The 17496-nt window shown below is 50.7% G+C and overlaps 1 long non-coding RNA gene across 2 annotated transcripts in view; it reads right to left on the reverse strand.

Annotated features, from left to right (window-relative positions):
• LOC114206511 (uncharacterized) overlaps positions 1–17496 on the reverse strand; it is a 43274-nt gene that overhangs the window by 8964 nt on the left and 16814 nt on the right. Inside the window, exon 3 of one of the 2 annotated variants that reach the window (XR_003608647.2) lies at positions 824–4872. The exons of the other annotated variant lie outside the window; for it this stretch is intronic. This is a non-coding gene — a long non-coding RNA (uncharacterized LOC114206511). Of the gene's footprint in view, positions 1–823; positions 4873–17496 lie in introns of those variants that run through there. 2 annotated transcript variants of the gene reach the window in all.

Raw genomic sequence — 17496 nt, forward strand, 5'->3', positions numbered from 1 at the left:
ATTGTCTTCATCATGCGCTCAGAACACAGAGGCTCACAGAGAGGAAGGCACCGGGCAAGGGCGCATCACTGCAGCCAAGGCCAGGCCCTCTCCATTATACCACACTGCTTCCAAGGCCCTCTGTAGCTCCAAATCACTGGATTGAGCATTTCTTAGAGTCTACTTATCTTTGCTTTAAAACAAAACAAGACTGTAACAGCTTTAACCTGAAAGGGGAGGCCCAGGAAGCCTGAAATAGGAGGACCCAGCCTTGACCATGGAGGGTGATTCCAGAACTGAGGGCTGGAAGCGTCAGCTGCCGCCCAGCCAGGAGCCTGGTCCTGTTGGAGGTCATCAAACAAGCTGGCAGAGACTCATTTATCTCTTTAGCTCCCCACCAAGGGATCGCTTTATCGCCTGCTCAGCCTTTAAACCCAATGTCCACCCTCAAAGAGCGTCTTTTAAAACTGTTTGGCCTTGAGAGAGGCGGTCTACTCCTTATCTCTCTGTTTTGTTCTGTGTTGGCTTCCTGGAGGGTTATCAGGGGAGGCTTTGGTTTCTCTGTCTCCTGTTATCTCTGTGCTGTGTTTCAAAGCTGCCCTCACAGCAGCTCCTAGCCTCAGCTGGAGCCTTAACCCCCGAGGCCAGTGAGCCTCCTGAGCGCAGAGTCTCAGTGCCCCGGACTTGCCTGTCCCTTGCCTGCCTAGGCTCTCACCAAGGCTGGCTGGGTGTCATTTGTGGCTTCTCCAGGGAATTTTATGACACCAGCCGGAGCTTTGATTTGGGGAGTTCACAGAGCACCCACTATTTTTTTTAAAAAAGATTTTATTATTTATTTGACAGCGATACAGCGAGAGAGCACAAGCAGGGGGAGGGGAAGAGGGAGAAGCAGGCTTCCCGCCGGGCAGGGAGCCTGATGCGGGACTCCATCCCAGGACCCTGGATCATGACCTGAGCCAAAGGCAGACACCTAATGACTGAGCCACCCAGGCGCCCCTCTTTTTTTTTTTTAAATTAGGGAAACCAACCTAGGCTTCTCACTTCACTTTTGTATGTATATCTATTTGCCGAATACATTACAAAAAGCACCTTCTTTTATTTCTTAAGAAAGAAGGGACATTTTAATTCCCATTGAGTGGGAAGGCTATTATGTCAGATTAAAATGACTGTGTCCCCCACTTCCAGTCCCACCCCCTGACGAGAAAGGACAGCTGGCACCCTCACATGACCCCTGAGGCCTGGGAAAACCTTGTCCGGCTGCACCGGCCCCTGGGCGGGTGTTAAGGCCCAGCTCTGAGGACACAAGGCTCTGGGAATTTCACAAAGCTGCCAGGTCCTCGCACACATTGTGCTCTTTCATAGCCCTCACTACTGCTCATGATGCTTCCCCTGGCACGCTCACATTCATGCTTCAGACTCAGCTCAGGCGTGTCCTCCTTTAGGCAAGGCCAGATGCAGGGGTGTGAGCTCTGTGCAGTCCACATGGGGCCTGGTCCTGAAAAGGGCCCTGTGCCGGGTCAAGGGCTCTGCTATTTGCCATCTTGAAATCTGAACAAGGGGCCTTGCGTTTTCATTTTGCCCTGGGCTGTACAAATTATGTAGCGTCCTGGCTCCAACGACATCTTTCTGTTGTCACCTCTCACCCTCAGTTGAGTCCGGTGCCTCCCCTGGGCTGGCACAGCCCCTGTGCTCACTCCCTCCCTCACAGCCCAATCACCCTACACTGAGAGCCTTTACTCACTTATTTGTCTCCCCACTAGACTCTGAACCCCTGGAGGATGGGGTAGAATTTACATGTAACCCACACTGTATGTATTTAGTGCACAGCAGGTGCTCAGTAAATGCGTGTTGAAATAAACAGTCCAGATGGTTGAAGGCCTGGCCCACTTCCCTATATAATTCTGGCCAGAGCTGGGCTTCAACCCATTTCTCTTGCTTTGGGGCCAAGACAATCCTCCCTGCCCTCTTGCTCTCCTCACCAGTGGCTGAAGGCCAAAACCAACCCAGACCATAGCCAAATATAAATTTGTTTTTCTGACCTAGGACCCAAATTAATGTTTTTTGTTTTTCCCAAAGGTACTCTACCATTTTCCAAAGCAGTTAAAGTCAACTAATCCAGAACATCAGAACATCCTCAACTATCCAGGACTGGGTGGGGTGGAGTTGGGATGAGGACCAAAATACCACCCAAGGAGGACTGGGAGCCCTGCTGGGTCATGAGGGACTCACACTGGGTCCCAGACACGAGGAACTGGTGAGGTCTGGGCAGTCCACACTCTTGAATGTGTGTGGCAGGAGGACTGGCCAGTGCTGAGACTGGATTTTACAGCAGGAGGAAAGGAAGGATATGGCTTATACCAGGTCTTCCAAATTCACCACACAATCCCCTTATAGCCTTTCATCCAACCATCCATCCATCCATCCATCCATCCATCCATCCATCCATCCATCCGTCCAACCATCCGTCCAGCCAGCCAGCCAGCCAGCCATCCAGCCAGCCAGCCAGCCAGCCAACCAAACATCCATCCATCCTTCCGTTTATTTATTCATTCATGCAGTGGACGTGCTAGTGAGAAAGACTGACAGGTTCCAACCTGTTTGATGCTTAGGTTCCAGTCCTCTTTGGAATAAGGCAAAGTCTATAAACAATAGGGGGGAAACAAGCCCTTGGTGCCCATCTGGCTCCCTGCACTGGATAGAGGCTCCACAGAAGCACCCGCTGGGCTTTTGTTGTCTTTAATAGCAGCCCTCTCCTTGCTTCGGGACCCAGGCCCAAGTCCAGAACCTAAGTCAGGTTATCTAGGTGTGCAACGGGCAACACTGTGCTGTGCTCTGAACTTCCCCAACTGGGCCCCAGGGTCTCTTTCTCATCCCTCCACTGTGTTCTCATCCAGCAGGCTCCGATCCCCATGTGACCAGTCACTAGTGGAGAGCAGAACCACAGCCACCGGTGTCCTTTGCCCATCCTGAACGCTGGGAGGTAAACTGGCCCATGGCCACCAACAAATACTCAAACATCGTCTGGGCGCCCAGCTCTGGGCTCAGTTACCCTGAGGAGGGTATATCCAGCCCCAGAAGGGAAGGGCCCTGGTCTGCCTTCTAGAGCTCTGGTCCCCCAGTATCTCAGAGCACCTGAGAAAGAGTTATTGGGAAAACGAATGACCAGGCTGGGCAGACTCTAACTTCTGGATAGTTCGAGCACAGATGATCAGTGCGTGGCTGGTCAGCAGGGAGAAGTGAGGAGCACTGGAGGGTGGGGAGGTGGCGGCGACTGTGGAGGTCAAAATAAAAGGTTTCTATTTTCTAAATTCAAAAAAAAAAGAAAAGACTTCTGGGCCCAAGTCCCAAGCTGTGAACAAATCACTACAGATCCACTTAAAATCTGACCCGAATCATCGCAGACCACTTCACTTGAGCATCCCGAGAGCCAGCCTGCCAGTCGCAGCCTCATTCCGGGTCCACTCTTCTGAGAGCCAGCCAATGAGCAAGAGCCTTACTGCCCAGCAGTAACGCTTCTGAAAGTCAGCCAATCCCGAAGCTCCAAGGCTGAAAGTCAACCAATCTGCAAACAGACCAGCTTCTGAAAGTCAGCCGATTGCTGAAGAGCGTGCTTTCCCTACTCTCTAGATCAGTTCTTGGGTTGTGGTGAGTCTGTGTTTGCGTGTAAGTAGAGTCTCTGTTTCTGCAAGTGATGAATTCTACTTCAGTGTTTCAGCTACACGTCCCCAGCGAGGAGGACTTGCACTCAAAACACGTGTCCCAGCGGCTCCTGAGGGCATCCGCCGTACAGCCCCCTCGCTGCCACCGCATGCACACCAAGGCTGGGGCAGGCTCCCTGGGCCCCTCGCATCGGTGCCTGACTGGTGGTTTCAGGGCCTCCCGGTCACTTCTCTAAAACCCTGTCTTCTTCTTTCCCCAGCTGAGGCTAGAAGGACGTGTGTGGGGGAGGTATCTCCATGAGGTCGTCTGTGGGTGCCCACAGGCAGGAGGAGAAGTTCAGCCTAAGGGGGATCCGCTGACAAGAGCCAAAGCTCTGCTCTCCCAGGGCTGGTCTGAGAGGGACAGTGATGGATGGGAGGACATCCGTGATACCACGTCTGATTGGTGTGACGTGGTCTGATAGAGGAGGCAGGATACCTTAAGAGCGCTCAGCAAAACTCTAGAGCTCCCAGGCCACATCCAGTTAGACCCCTCTTGCCTGGATGCACCAAGTGTTGAGGTAAGTCCAGAAGTGCGGCTAAGTCAAGAAAGGCTTCCCGTGGGAAGTGAGGCTGAGGGGGATGGAGGGCAGACTCTAGCTGGCACTTTGGGTCAGGGGAAGGAAGAGGACAACTCAGCTCACCCCTTTCTGTCTTCTCCCATTCCTGTCCCCCAGTATCCTGCAGGCTAAGTCTCTGGTGGGGTGAGCCCAGAGCAGGAGATCCTTGCAGAAGAGAGCTTTTGTGGGCCTCAGGGTAGAGGAGGGAGGAGGGCAGGATCGGGGCATTAGAGTGGCAATAAGCAGAACCAGCCTGCTGTGACGTTTCTTGCCCTGTTCGCCCCTTTCTCCTCCTCCCCACAGACGCCTATCTCTGCAGCTCCCCTTCGCATCAGAGCCTCAGTCTTCCCTTTGTGCAGTGGGTGCGGCACCCGCTCTGTCCCCTTCCTGCAGCCTGGCTACTGGTGCCCTGTCACTTGGCCTCCCAACCCCCACCCCTTGCAAACCTCCAAGAGGCTGATTTGCATAGCACTTTGCCTCTGTTTGCCTGGTGGCTTCTTTTGGAGCCAGCCAGGAGCCCCTAGGTTCTGGCTCCAAGGAGCTCTACTCCGTGCCTATCTGCCTCAGGAGGACGAGGTTCCTCAATCCTTCTTCCTGGAGTCCAGGCTGGGACCAGGGTAAGGCCAGCAAGGTGCCTACAGTGAAAAAAAAAAAAAGGTAAAGAAGCGGTCACTCTTCGGTGCCAAGCTTGCACTTGCAAGACTCTGAGGGTGAGTGCTTCCTGAAACCTCACACCCTAGATTCCTCGTGTGCCTCCCCTGAGTCCCTGCTGGGAGTGTTCTGGCCTTTGGGGTCTGAAATCAAATTTCATCAAATGTGCCCTAAAAGCTGTTAGTCCGGAGTCTGTCCTTGAGCTGGCCTAGGCAACCCCCTTCCCTGACCGCTGACCCCCTTGGAGGAGAAGCTGGAACAGGTAGGAAGAAGGATTGACGTAGGTAGGACTGTAAGATGAATATGAGGATCAAGGATAGGAGGGGAGCCGCCACCACAGCCCAGAAACTGAGAACCATGTTGAAGGGATCTCGGGTGACCTGCCTGCAGAAGGAACCAAGCTGGCCAGGCTGTGACTGGGACCAATGCTGATGTGAAACCCAAAACTCTGAGTTGAACGTGACCCCAGAAGGGTCTGAAGGGCTCTGGGAAAGGGCCGAGCTGGCTCTGGGAAAGGCCAGGGTTTAAATCCCAGGTCCCCGATAGGACTTAACTGTGAAAAAGGGGGGCTATTGTGTGACCAGGAGAGACAGGCAGTAAAGGTCCCTGACTGACTGTGTGGGCCCAGTGAGTGTGTGTGTGTCCCCGAGCTGCACGCCTAGGCCTCGGTACCTGGCCAGGCACTGGGGCGACCTTCCCCCTCTCTTGGCCCTGCCCGTTCTTTGCTCTGCAGGTAGCTCTATCATTTCTGACCCCTTAGGATATCCCTCCTACTTTCAAAGTGTATCCAGAGCCCGAAACCCACTCTGTGCCTTGGTCGCTATTTGTGGTCTCAGAAAGTATCTTCTTGAGTCTAGTTGAAGGAGAGTATGCCCCTGCTCCCTGGCCCCTTCTAGTGATCAGATGGCAGGGGTCTATAGGCCTCTGTGGTTGGAACAGGGGGTGAGCATCCTTCTCTGTCTGGGGAGGTGCCGAGCCAGAGCTGGGCGCTGTGGGGGTGTGTGTGTGTGTCTGTCTGTCTTTCTGTGTGTGGAGGTGCTCCTGGATTATTCCAGGCCGGGCCTTCTGCATTCTCTGCATGTCTGGGAGGCCTGAGCTCACTAGACAAACAGCACCCTGGCAGCTGGCCTGCAGGGTATTGTTTCCAGGAGGTGCTTCCTCACTTTGTTTGGGAAAGGTGAAAACAAAGACAAGAAGGCTGAGGATTCGGAGCCTCACAACTGGCCGGCCAGAGTGTGAAGTGATCCCCAACTCACTGCCTCCCCTATTTCTCCTCCCAGCTCTCTGGGGTTGGGAAACTCCCAGGACGATCTAGACCCAAGCAGCAGTCCCCCCCCCCCCCCGCCCCCGACACTTAGGAGACCTCTGATTGGCGGGCTTGAGCCTCGCTTTGGCTTGCATCCTTCCAGTGACGGGGAGCTCACTGTGCCCCAGAGAGTATGAGGGGGTAAAAAAACAGAACAAACTTTGGAAATAGGCTGAGGTGGTGACCTGGGGAGGCTGGAGGGACATGCCTATAAACCAGAACTGGTGAGGTAGACCCCACAACACTGGCCCTGCAGCTTCGACGGTAAAGGGGAACAATATGCCACCTTAGAATGTGCTTCGGTGTGTGGAGTATTTGAAGCTGGACATTTCGGGGCCAGCAGACTCAGGAAGGGCTTTTTACCTCCTCCTTAAGTGCCTGCAAGAATTAAATAGGGGGCCTGTACCAAGTAGAGAACTCTAGTTACTAGAGATAACTTTTTACATCAGAAAGACTTATCTGCAGGGCATGGCCAACCTTTGTTTACCAAACATTTGCTTTTCTCATCTTCCTGTGAATTGTCTTCCTCCCTTTGAAGTCCCGGACCCCTGCCCCCTTCTTAGCTCAGGATAACATATAAGCCCCCATTACCTGACTACCATGGGGAGTGTCCTATTTTTATGGGGTTCCTGTATTTATGAAATGTGTTTTTCTCTTGTTAATCTGTCTTATGTCAATTTAATTATTAGATGAGCCAAAGGACCTAGAAAGGAAGGAGAGAGTTTTCTGCTCCTACAACAGTGTCTGGGGCCCGCTGGCCAATGAAGTGAGTACCAGGGAGAAGGGGCCCCGCTCAAAAAGAAGAAAGACCTTCTCTCAGCAGAACTGGAGACCAGTGATCTGGGGGATTAATGAGTTTTCTGCCACTGGAGGAGTACAAGTGGAGAGTAGCTCATAGGTGGGGCTGTGAGGGCTTCCAGAAGGGCCCCTGTTGATGGGACAGGACCCTACTGACAGTGGCAGGCCGGGTCCGAGGACCCAGAGGGGATCCAGTAGGACCAGCCAGGAAGGTCCTTGGCTTAGCGCAGGATAGAAATCAAATGCGAGCCAGGAGGAAGTGAGAGCAGAGTTTACTGAATAGCATAAGTGATAGAGTACAGCAGATGGAGTGTCTGGGAGTCTCAGAAAAGAAGTGAGTCTCCCCGCTGCTTGGGGTTAGGAGTTTATATTGGAAAGGGGTCAAGGGTACGTGTTCCTTCAGGAATCCAGGGTAGGGTCTGATCAAAGCTGAGTGTCAAGTGAACAGTAGGTGTTTTTCCATAAATCACTGAAGGTAATGGGGGTGTTGATGCCAGTGTTGAGTGAGGTTTGTTCAAAGCTACTGTCCTGGAACATGTTTGGGATCCAGTTCCTCTTAGATGTTATCAGGTGTTTGGGGGCCTAGGATGAAACTTAGAGAATGGTTAACTTTCTTGTCTCCCCTTGGAGTGGGATCATAGCTGCTTTGGTTTATTCAGATGCAAAATATAGAGCATGAGTCGGTGGGACTTAGAGAAACGGCAGCAGTGGAGACTTTCTAAAACCGAGTCCCTTCAGTTTCTCTATTTTACTGCTCTGGGAAGATGGCCAGGAAGGCTGCCTCCTCCCCAGATCCCAGCTGACCTGTCTGAGAGAGCGCTGGGGGCTGGAGGGATGAAGCCAGGGAGCCTGGGCATTGCCTGAGTAGCCTGCTCTCAGGACAGGCCTCTCCCCCTGGGCATCGGTAGTTGGCCCTTGGCTTCCTCCCTAGGTCTGTTTCTGTCCCAGCTCCTGTCACTCAAATTCTCACAGCCAGGTGAAGGCAGGACTGCGAAGGAAACCTGTACTGCCCAGCATAGAGCAGAGCACCACAGTGCCCTCAGACTCTTCGGGGCGGGGCCTCGCCTCCCTCTAGGACCTCTTTTTTTTTTTTTTTAAAGATTTTATTTATTTGACAGAGAGAGACACAGCGAGAGAGGGAACACAAGCAGGGAGAGTGGGAGAGAGAGAAGCAGGCTTCCTGCTGAGCAGGGAGCCCGATGCGGGGCTCGATCCCAGGATCCTGAGATCATGACCTGAGCCAAAGGCAGACGCTTAACGACTGAGCCACCCAGGCGCCCCCCTCTAGGACCTCTTGGACCCCGCTGAGTGAGAGGCCTCCCTTCTCAAGGTCCAGACATGCTGTACCAGTGAAGTGTCTGGGGTCTGATCAACAGACCTTGCCCCTCCTGTGCAGCCAGCCTGGCCTCTCCCAGGAAAAACTCCACAGCCAGGCTCCGGGAGGGCCCGGCTACCTCACGGATGGGAACTGACTGATAGGGAATGCACAGGGGAGGTTGTGGGGGCCAGAAGGGATCCTCCTGAGTCCTAGGATCCTATAGGTGGGCCTGCTCTGGGTGTGAGGCAGCAGGGACCCATTCAAATGAGATGCAGATCACCCTAGGGTGCCCCAGCCAGTCCCACTTCCTCTTCCTCCTGTCCCAGGGAAGCCACACTGGGTCTGAGCAGCCACCAAGGAGGCTCAGAGCTGGGTCAGGCTCTTCCCCTCAGCCTCACCCTCAGGAGAGGTTCCTTTCCTCCCAAAGTCTCAGTTTCCCCAGGTGAACCCATCTCTAAGAGAGCTTGTCTCAAGTGAACTGAGGGTTTAAGCCAGGCCTTGGGGTGAGGTAGCTTAGAGGATGGGGAGGTCTTGGAGGCCAGAGAAAGCTGGAAGCAGTCTGGGCCCTAGGGCCTAACATCCCAACAATGTGGCCAGTCAGCCTCTAGCTTAAAGGTGAAAGCCGGTGGGCCTGGGGGTGGGCATGAGGTGGGGACAGCTTATGCTAGTGGTACACAAAAATCAGCATGGTGGGAGCTGTGTACTCCACTGCATTCCGCAGGCAGTAAGGGGGGGCATCATATGCAGAGAATTTAAAATCAATAATAAAACAAAGTCTATCTGCCTTTTATTTTCACCCTGTGTTAGCAGTTTTAAACCATGTCAGTGATAAAACAAACACTCCTCTCTGGAAGTCCTTTATTGGTCAGAGTTCTAAACGATTGCTACAGTTACTATTGAGTTTTTATAATAAATCAAATAAGCTTCAAATTAGCACCTTTGCTGCTTATTCATGAATATTGTGTTGCACATTAAAGTCACTCAGAGAATTCCCTGTTACACACGTGCTGCTAGCACACATTTGTAGCTCCTGGAGGTTCCCCACTGCCCTTTCTCGGCCGTTCCTGCCTCCCGCCCCCGGCCCCTGCCGGACAGAGTGCTGTGTGTCAACGGTGGGTTCTACATAAGCAGGGGTAGCCCGGTGATTGCCGACAATGGAACAGAACTTGAGTGCCTTCAATTTCACCACTCTTGGACTGCTTGGAGGTTTTATTTCTGTTTAAAATTTAAACTAGTTAAATTGTGTAAAGTAAGATGTGTAATAATTTTTTTGTATTATTTTTTTTAAGATTTTATTTGAGAGAGAGAGAGCACGTGTGCGCTTGCAACTGAACAAGCAGGGGAGAGGGGCAGAGGGAGAGGGAGAAACAGGCTCCCAGCTGAGCAGGGAGCCTGATATAGGGCTCGATCCCAGGACCCTGGGATCATGACCTGGGTGGAAGGCAGACACTTAACCGGCTGAGCCACCCAGATGCCCCAAGAGGTGTAATAATTTTTGTCTGATAAATGCAAAATTTAGTTCATATGAAATATATTTGTTTCATTTCATCATCTTTACAGTACAATCATGTCAAGGAGGGAAGTATTAAAGAATGGTCTACTATGAGAGTCAAATGCGCTTGAGACGCCATTGGCTTGAGCAGCCCTGCAGAGGGAGACCTGTCTGCTTCTCCACGTGGGGGGACCCTGACCCCAGGGGGTGGGCAGGGAAGGCGCTCAGCCTCCCCGGACAGAGAAATGGCCTCCGCTGCCCTTCCCGGCCCAGCAGTAGGCACCAACCCCCCTTCCAGCTTCAGCTGTGGGTGAGATTCCCCAGAGTAGCCTGAAGCCACCCCATTGCACCAGGTCAGAAGGGCAGGGAATGGAATGGCTCCAGCTTAGCCATGAGCAAGCTCTGATAAGGAGCAGAGGCCCCAAGTGGCCCAACCTCAGCCAGAGAGGGCAGCCTGGAAGGCGTCTAGAAAACCGAAAGGTGCCCTCCAGCCTTGGCCTGCATCTCCCATCCTACCCCACCTTCTCCTGTGCATGGTTGGAAGGGTATAAAATATGCTCATGTGTCATAAGGATTATTTTGAGCTGAAGATATTTGAGAATCAACACATATAGGAGGGGGCTTTTTTTCTGAACTTCCCCTTATCTGCCTAAAATCAGAGCCTCCCAAAAGAATTCAAGCATCATAAATCCCCTCCCCAGGAGTTTCACAACCACAGATTGACTCCTGTCACCTGAGACCAGGATAAGAAATCACCTAAGCAGACACTATCACAAAAGGACCCTATCTCCCATCTATTCTAGAAGCCCATTTATCTTCCCTAAAAGTCATTTGTTTTCCCACAAGTGTCATTACTCCCCCCCCATCGAGATGGTATCTAATATCTGACAAGGGGCAAGTATCTGAAATACATAAAGAACTCATGAAACTCAATAGCAAAAAACACAATCTGACTAAAAATGGGCAAAAGACCTAAATAGAGATTTTTCCAATGAAGACATCCAGATGGCCAACAGACCCCACATGAAAAGATGCTCCACATCCACTCGTCATCAGGAAAATGCAAATTGAAACCACAATGAGATGTCACCTCACACCTGTCAGAATGGCTGTCATCAAAAAGACAACAATTGTGGGTGAGAAACCCTCGTGCACTGTTCGTGGGAATGTAAATGGGTGCAGCCACCTTGAGAAACAGTATGGAGGTTCCTCAAGAAATTAAAAATGGAACTACTGGGGTGGCTCAGTTGGTTAAGCCTCCAACTCTTGATCTCAGCTCAGGTCTTGATCTTAGGGTCGTGAGTTCAAGCCCCGTGTTGGGCTCCACATTGGGCGTGGAGCCGACTTAAAAAAAAAAAATAGAACTACCATATGATTCAGCAACCCCACTTCTAGGCATAGATGGAAAGGATATGAAAAGAGGATCTCCAAGAGAAGCATGTACTCCTGTGTTACTGCAGCATAATTCAGAATAACCAAGACATGGAAACAACCTAAGCGTCCATCGATGGATGAACAGATAAAGATGTGGTATATACACAATGGAATATTATTCAGCCACGAGCAAGAAGAAAATCCTGCCGTTTGCGACAACATGGCTGGATGTTGAGGGTATTAAGCTAAGTAAGATGTCAGGCAGAGAAAGGTACTGTATGATACCATTTTCTGAGGAATCTAAAAAAGCGGAACTCGGGGCGCCCGGGTGACTCAGTCATTAAGCGTCTGCCGTCAGCTCAGGTCATGATCCCAGGGTCCTGGGATCGAGCCCTGCATCGGGCTCCCTGCTCCACGGGAAGCCTGCTTCTCCCTCTCCCACTCCCCCTGCTTGTGTTCCCTCTCTCACTGTGTCTCTCTCTGTCGAATAAATAAATAAAAACGTTAAAAAATAAATAAAAATAAATAAATAAAAAAGCGGAACTCATAGAAACAGAGAATGGGGTGGTGGTGGCTGGGGGCTGGGAGGATGGGGGAAATGGGCAGATGTTGGTCAAAGGGTACAAACTTTGAGTTATAAGATGAAAACGTTCTGGGGATCTAATGTGCAGCATGGTAATTATAGTTAATAATACTGTATTATATACTTGAGATTTGCTAAGCGAGTAAATCTTAACTGTTAACCACCACAAAAAAGAAATGGTTATTATATGGCGTGATTGGAGGTGCTAACTAACCTATGGTGGTCATCATTTTGCAACACATAATTGTATTAAATCAACACATTGTACCATGTGCACGATGTTAATATGTCAATTATATCTCAAAAAGGGAAAACAAAATAAGGTGATACATGAGCCCCCAATTCTAACTGCTTCTTTGAGCCACATTTTCCATGAGCTCCTTGCATTGGTACATGAATAAACTTTATCTTTTCTCCTGTTAATCTTGTAACCTGTCAGTTTAATCCACAGGTCCTCAAGCACTGAATCTAAGTAGGTAGAGGAAAAGTTTGTCCTCCCGAACAGGATTATAATAAAAATAGTACTAGGTCACATTCATTGATCATGTACTTTATGCCAGGCCCTGTCCTAAACCTTTGTATGTGTTATCTAATTTAATTCTCCAAATACCCCTTTGTTAGCTCCACTTAATAAAAACAAAAATTAAGACATAAAGAGGTTCACTTGCACAAGGCACCAAGCATAAGATGTGGAGCTGGGATTTGAACTTAGTCATACCCAGAGCTGAAGGCTACGGAGCTGGGGCTGGGCCACAGGTGCTGGGAGTCCTGCTTCTGACTCTGCCGCCACTGGCTCTGTAACTTGGGGCCTCAGTTTCCTTGTCTTCACAGTGGGGTAGTCATTCCCTCCTAGCTCTGATGGTCCTCAGTCCCAAGTCACTGGGGCTGGCAAGGAAGACACCAGCTTGATTGTGATCTGTCTACATGGTTCACAGAGGCAGTGTCATACTACAGGAAGAAGCCAGTGGCTGCAGGGGGAGGGACTCTGGGCTGAAGCCCTAAGACTTGGGTATGCCACCTGTCTCTGCCACTGCCTTGCTATGGACCTTTGGACCACTTGCTTGTCCTCTCTGAGTCTCAGTGCCTCAATCTCTCATCTATCTGGTCTTCAGTCTTGAAGATCTGAAGAGAGGGTGTAAACTATATAGAATATGCCCAAAATGTAGTGTATCAGTGCATAAATTATGAGTCCCAGTGATGTTTTGACTACATCTTAGCATCAACAAATGATGATTGCCTAATTTGCATATTTATCAGACCTATAGCCAGATTTGAGGGTGTTGTGGAACCTGCATATGTGCCAGTCCTATCAAGAGCAACACCTCACATTTAGCTAATTTGCATATTGCCAATCATAGTGAAGAAATGAATGGCAACTCCCTTAGGGGAACTATGGTAAGATTTTAAAAAATATATATATAATTATATATAATACATTTTCTATGTGATATATGTAATATATATCTACACTATATCTACACTATATATATACACAACCTGGCACAGAGTTCCTAAAACCCTTGGAATTTCCTGATAGGAGTGTCTTTTGTTATTCGTAACAAGCTCTTGGGGGGCGCCTGGGTAGCTCTGCCTTCTGCTCAGGTCATGATCTCAGGGTCCTGGGATCGAGCTCCACATCAGCATCGACATTGGGCTCCCTGCTCCGCGGGAAGCCTGCTTCTCCCTCTCCCACTCCCCCTGCTTGTGTTCCCTCTCTCGCTGTGTCTTTCTCTGTCAAATAAATAAATAAAATCTCTTAAAAAAAAAAAAAACAAGCTCTTGGACTATCCCTGAATTTATACTAATGAGGTGACAGGGTGGGAGCTGTCCCAGATAGTTCAGGATGGGAGCTGATCACCAGGATGGGGGAGGATCACCACCGAATATGTGATTGGAGAGTTGGACTTTTCAACCCCACCCCCACCCTGAGCTGGGAGGAGGGGGCTGGTACTGGCTACTGGATTATAAAAAAAATTTTTTTAAAAAGATTTTATTCTAAAATTCTAAAAGTGGAGAGTGGCCCGGTGCTGGTGGAGAGCCAGACAAGAGGAATAAAGCAGATTGCTGAGTGAGTCGGAGCAAGCACCTGAGGTCTGCACCTGCAGATGCTATTCTGTTTGGATTCCCAAGTTACTCTGAAGCCGGTAGAACGAGTGCAGTGTGTCCACTGCAGGGGGACGTACAGTTTCTCCATCTGTAAAATGAGGGAGCTGACCGAGGATGACCTTCGTGTCCCCCTAGTCCAATTCTGACCGTTTCTTGGGGAGGAAGGCGACCAGGGGCCCAGCACAGCTCACTCACACCTCCGCCTCCTGCTGCCTATGACCACACCTCCACAAGCCCTCGCCCAGCCCAGCCCCAGCCAAGGCCCAGTAACAGAATTCACATTCCCCAGTATTGCCTTCTGTACCCCAGGGACCCACAGGTGAATCAGACCCTGTCTCTACTATTTGATTGCTAATAATCATAATAGCCACCCCTATTACCATCTGTTATTGTAGCAACAGCTGTGTGTTTGGCATATAAACGTGAACATATACACATGCATCTTGTTTAATCCTGACCACAACCTTGAAGATAGGCATCACTTCCCCATTTTACAAATGGGGAAACTAAGGCTTGGATAGTGCTCTGGGATTTGCCCAAGATCACCAAGGAGTAAGAGGGGCCTGGGGTAGACTCAAAACACTCTATAGTTTGAATTTCTATGGGGAAGCCAACTGAAGAACATGCTAGAGGGGTGCCCATTTTCCCTTAATCAGACAGGTTTTCTCAAGATGCTATAAACTGGTTTGTGGAGAGTGTCCCTGCACACACTTCAGGCTACGGGTCCTGGGCGGCTTCCTGTCTGGATAGTTCTGTGTGTGTGAGTGCTCAGCTGGAACAGTCGGGCCCTTTCCCCGCTCTTCAATGCAGCACAGCCTGATAGCTAGAGAGCTGAGCTTAGACCCCCCATTGTGGGTCATCATCCAGACAGAGCTCAGGGGCACACAGCTCACAGGCTGAACTTGTGTTGTCAGGCTTTGCCCACACTGTGTGGCCCTCCTCCCTGGAGAGACGCCCCCTCCAGCAGCTGGCTTGGAGCATCTGGCCACGTCTGAGAAACTGAACTGAAACCACCTTGGTCTGGGCTGGTGTGGTATGAAGAGTGCCTCTACCAAATCCTATCAGGAAGTAGACCCCTGGGACACCGCGGTCATTCCCCTCAAGGGAACAAACGACCATTCTTGATACGTTGAAATACTTTTTAAGCCAAGAAACTGCTGCTCTAAATTTGCTAAAACTGGGTCAATATTTGGCTTCAATCCTCAGGACAAATATCAGTATGGAGAAAAGTTTTATAGTCGTGGATGCTCTATAGACCAATGAATGCAACCAATTACATGTTGTCCAGATGGGCAGTGAATAGGGTGTTTGAAAATGTTATCTCTCATTTGTTTAGAAGCAAAAGGCACATTTTTAGAAAGTATTTTCAAAAAGAGGCAAATGGAAGAGATGGGGCCGATAGTTGGTGACCAACGTTCCATAACAAAACTGTATCTTTGTTTGTTTAACAAGTTCTTGTCCACTTCCAATGCCCTGTGAGTACTCTCCCAAGTGAGGGAGCTTTCTCGCTGAGGAGGGAGGGTTTGGGAAGCTCTTTGGCCTCTCCTCCTCCCAGGATCTCCCCAAGTATCTCCCAATGCACCGAGCATTAAATAACCTGCAGTTCCCCAGGGATCCTATGGGGGCGTCCTTCCCTAGCTTGACTGACACGTACACTCAGGGTCCAAGCCGAGGGCCCATAGTTTAATGCACTGGGGTCCATGGCATTTCAGAATTCTTCACCATTTTATCTTTGAATTTGTGTAAACGAAGTCCAGTGGCGGTGATGGAGCCCGTGCCCGGAGCTTAGAGCCTCCTGCTCACAGCAGGCCCCACCTCCTGCTACCTCTCTGCGTCGCTGGACCGAGTTGTTGGCTGTGGCTCACTCACCTTGGGGTGCACAGGCCCACTGGGGCCCCTGTTCCTCCCCATCCTGCCGCCGCTGGCTGTCCTCCCCTAGACACACAGCAATATGGTGCGTCCGCGTAGCGACGTGGACAGGGCGAGCCTCTCTCCCACTCCCATCCGGCTGCCTAAGCATAACCTGTCCTGGAGAGTGGGACCTGGGTGGGGACCCGAGGCCTGTGGGAACGGAAGATGCCTGACTTCCTGGGGCACCTGGTGGCTGGCAAGAGGCGCAACCTGGTCGCTGGTGGGCCCCAGGTGAGTGTGCCCACCTCCACCCCTTATTGGCAGCTCTGCACTTGCCCTGTGGGTATCCCCGCACTGGCAGGAGTGCACCGTGCAGTAAGTAAAAAGAACATTATAATAGTTGAGAGAGAAATCGCAGAAAGAAGGAAAAAGCTTTCCTTCTGCTTTTTGAACAAGGGACCCTGTAATTTCATTTTGCACTTAGCCTGGCAAATTATGGAGCCAATCCTGTATGCAGTGTTGTGCTGGGGCCAGAGCCCACTGGCTCCCAACTCCATGATCAGTGACATCATGTTAGAAGCTTGAAAAGAGCCATGGTGATAATATTAACAATACAGAAATCGGGCAAATGCTGCAAAACAGGACTTTTTTTTTTTTTTAGAGCTGGTTGTTAAACATTTACTAGCACGCCATTGCACAGAGCATTAAATAACACTGGAAACTTCTTGTTCTTGTTCTTTTTTCTGACTAAACCTGCAGGCCCAAACTTCTATGGGGACAGTGCAGAGCCATGGAAGGAAGGCTAAGGGAGAAAACGGCTTACTCAGTGCCAGGACTGACCCAAACCACTTCACCACTGCCACAGAGATGAGGCAACAAGCTCAGAGAAGTAAGGGGACTCACCCACGACCACACAATGGGATAGCTGCTGAGCTGACATTTGGACCCAAAGTCCTAGCTGTTGGGAGAGGCTCATTAGAACCACAGGGTGCCTGTCCTTGCACAGTGTCTAGCACAGGGTTCTGAGTTGCAGGAGTAAACTGGGATGAGGGTGCTCAGAAGGAGGGGAGCTGGGGGAAGGACCCGGAAGTCCCAACCCTGCAGTTTTATCCTCTTCCAGGATCTTCACAGCCTGAGGCAAAAGCCTGGACAAATGAGCAGCAGGACAGAACGTTCCAGCAGCCACTGACTACATCAGAGGCACAAATATTTGCTAAGCCCAGGGGCCTCCCAGACATGCTGGCAGGACTGGGGAAAGCAAGTGTATGGACCCTCTCCCTCTGGGGCCAGGGAATCCAGAGAAGGGAGAAGCCCTTGAAGAGATGTCTCCTGACCCCATTCTCTTTGTCATATTTGTATATGAGTTTCTCACACCCAAAAGTATGTAAAGTCCTGTCACAAAGCACCTTCTCAGCCATGAGCAGAACAGAGAGCTGACCCCCATTTTACAGATGAGGAAACTGAGGCCCACAGAGGGAAGAGAATATGCAAAGGGACTGGGAAATGGGAGAGCCTGAAGTGGAGACAGGACCAGAGAGCTGACACCCAATACCAATGGCCTCCCACTCTGTGTGGGGTCTGCCGCCCCCCTACTCAAGAACTTCCCTTGAGTCTTGTGGGCTTGGACTAATTGCTAGTCACTGACCGACCCCCAGACCATCTTCTCTGGTCAGACCCCCCGCAGTACTTGCTTCTTACGGCTCCCCTGGGCTGTTCCCTCGCCAGAGGAACCTCTCTTCTCTTCCTACGTCCCAGCTCAGGGAGCCCTTCCATCCCCACA

This window comes from Eumetopias jubatus, unplaced genomic scaffold (genome assembly GCF_037043125.1).
Source record: "Eumetopias jubatus isolate StellerSeaLion01/CBP00866 unplaced genomic scaffold, mEumJub1_p1.0 scaffold_7, whole genome shotgun sequence".
NCBI lineage: Eukaryota > Metazoa > Chordata > Mammalia > Carnivora > Otariidae > Eumetopias > Eumetopias jubatus.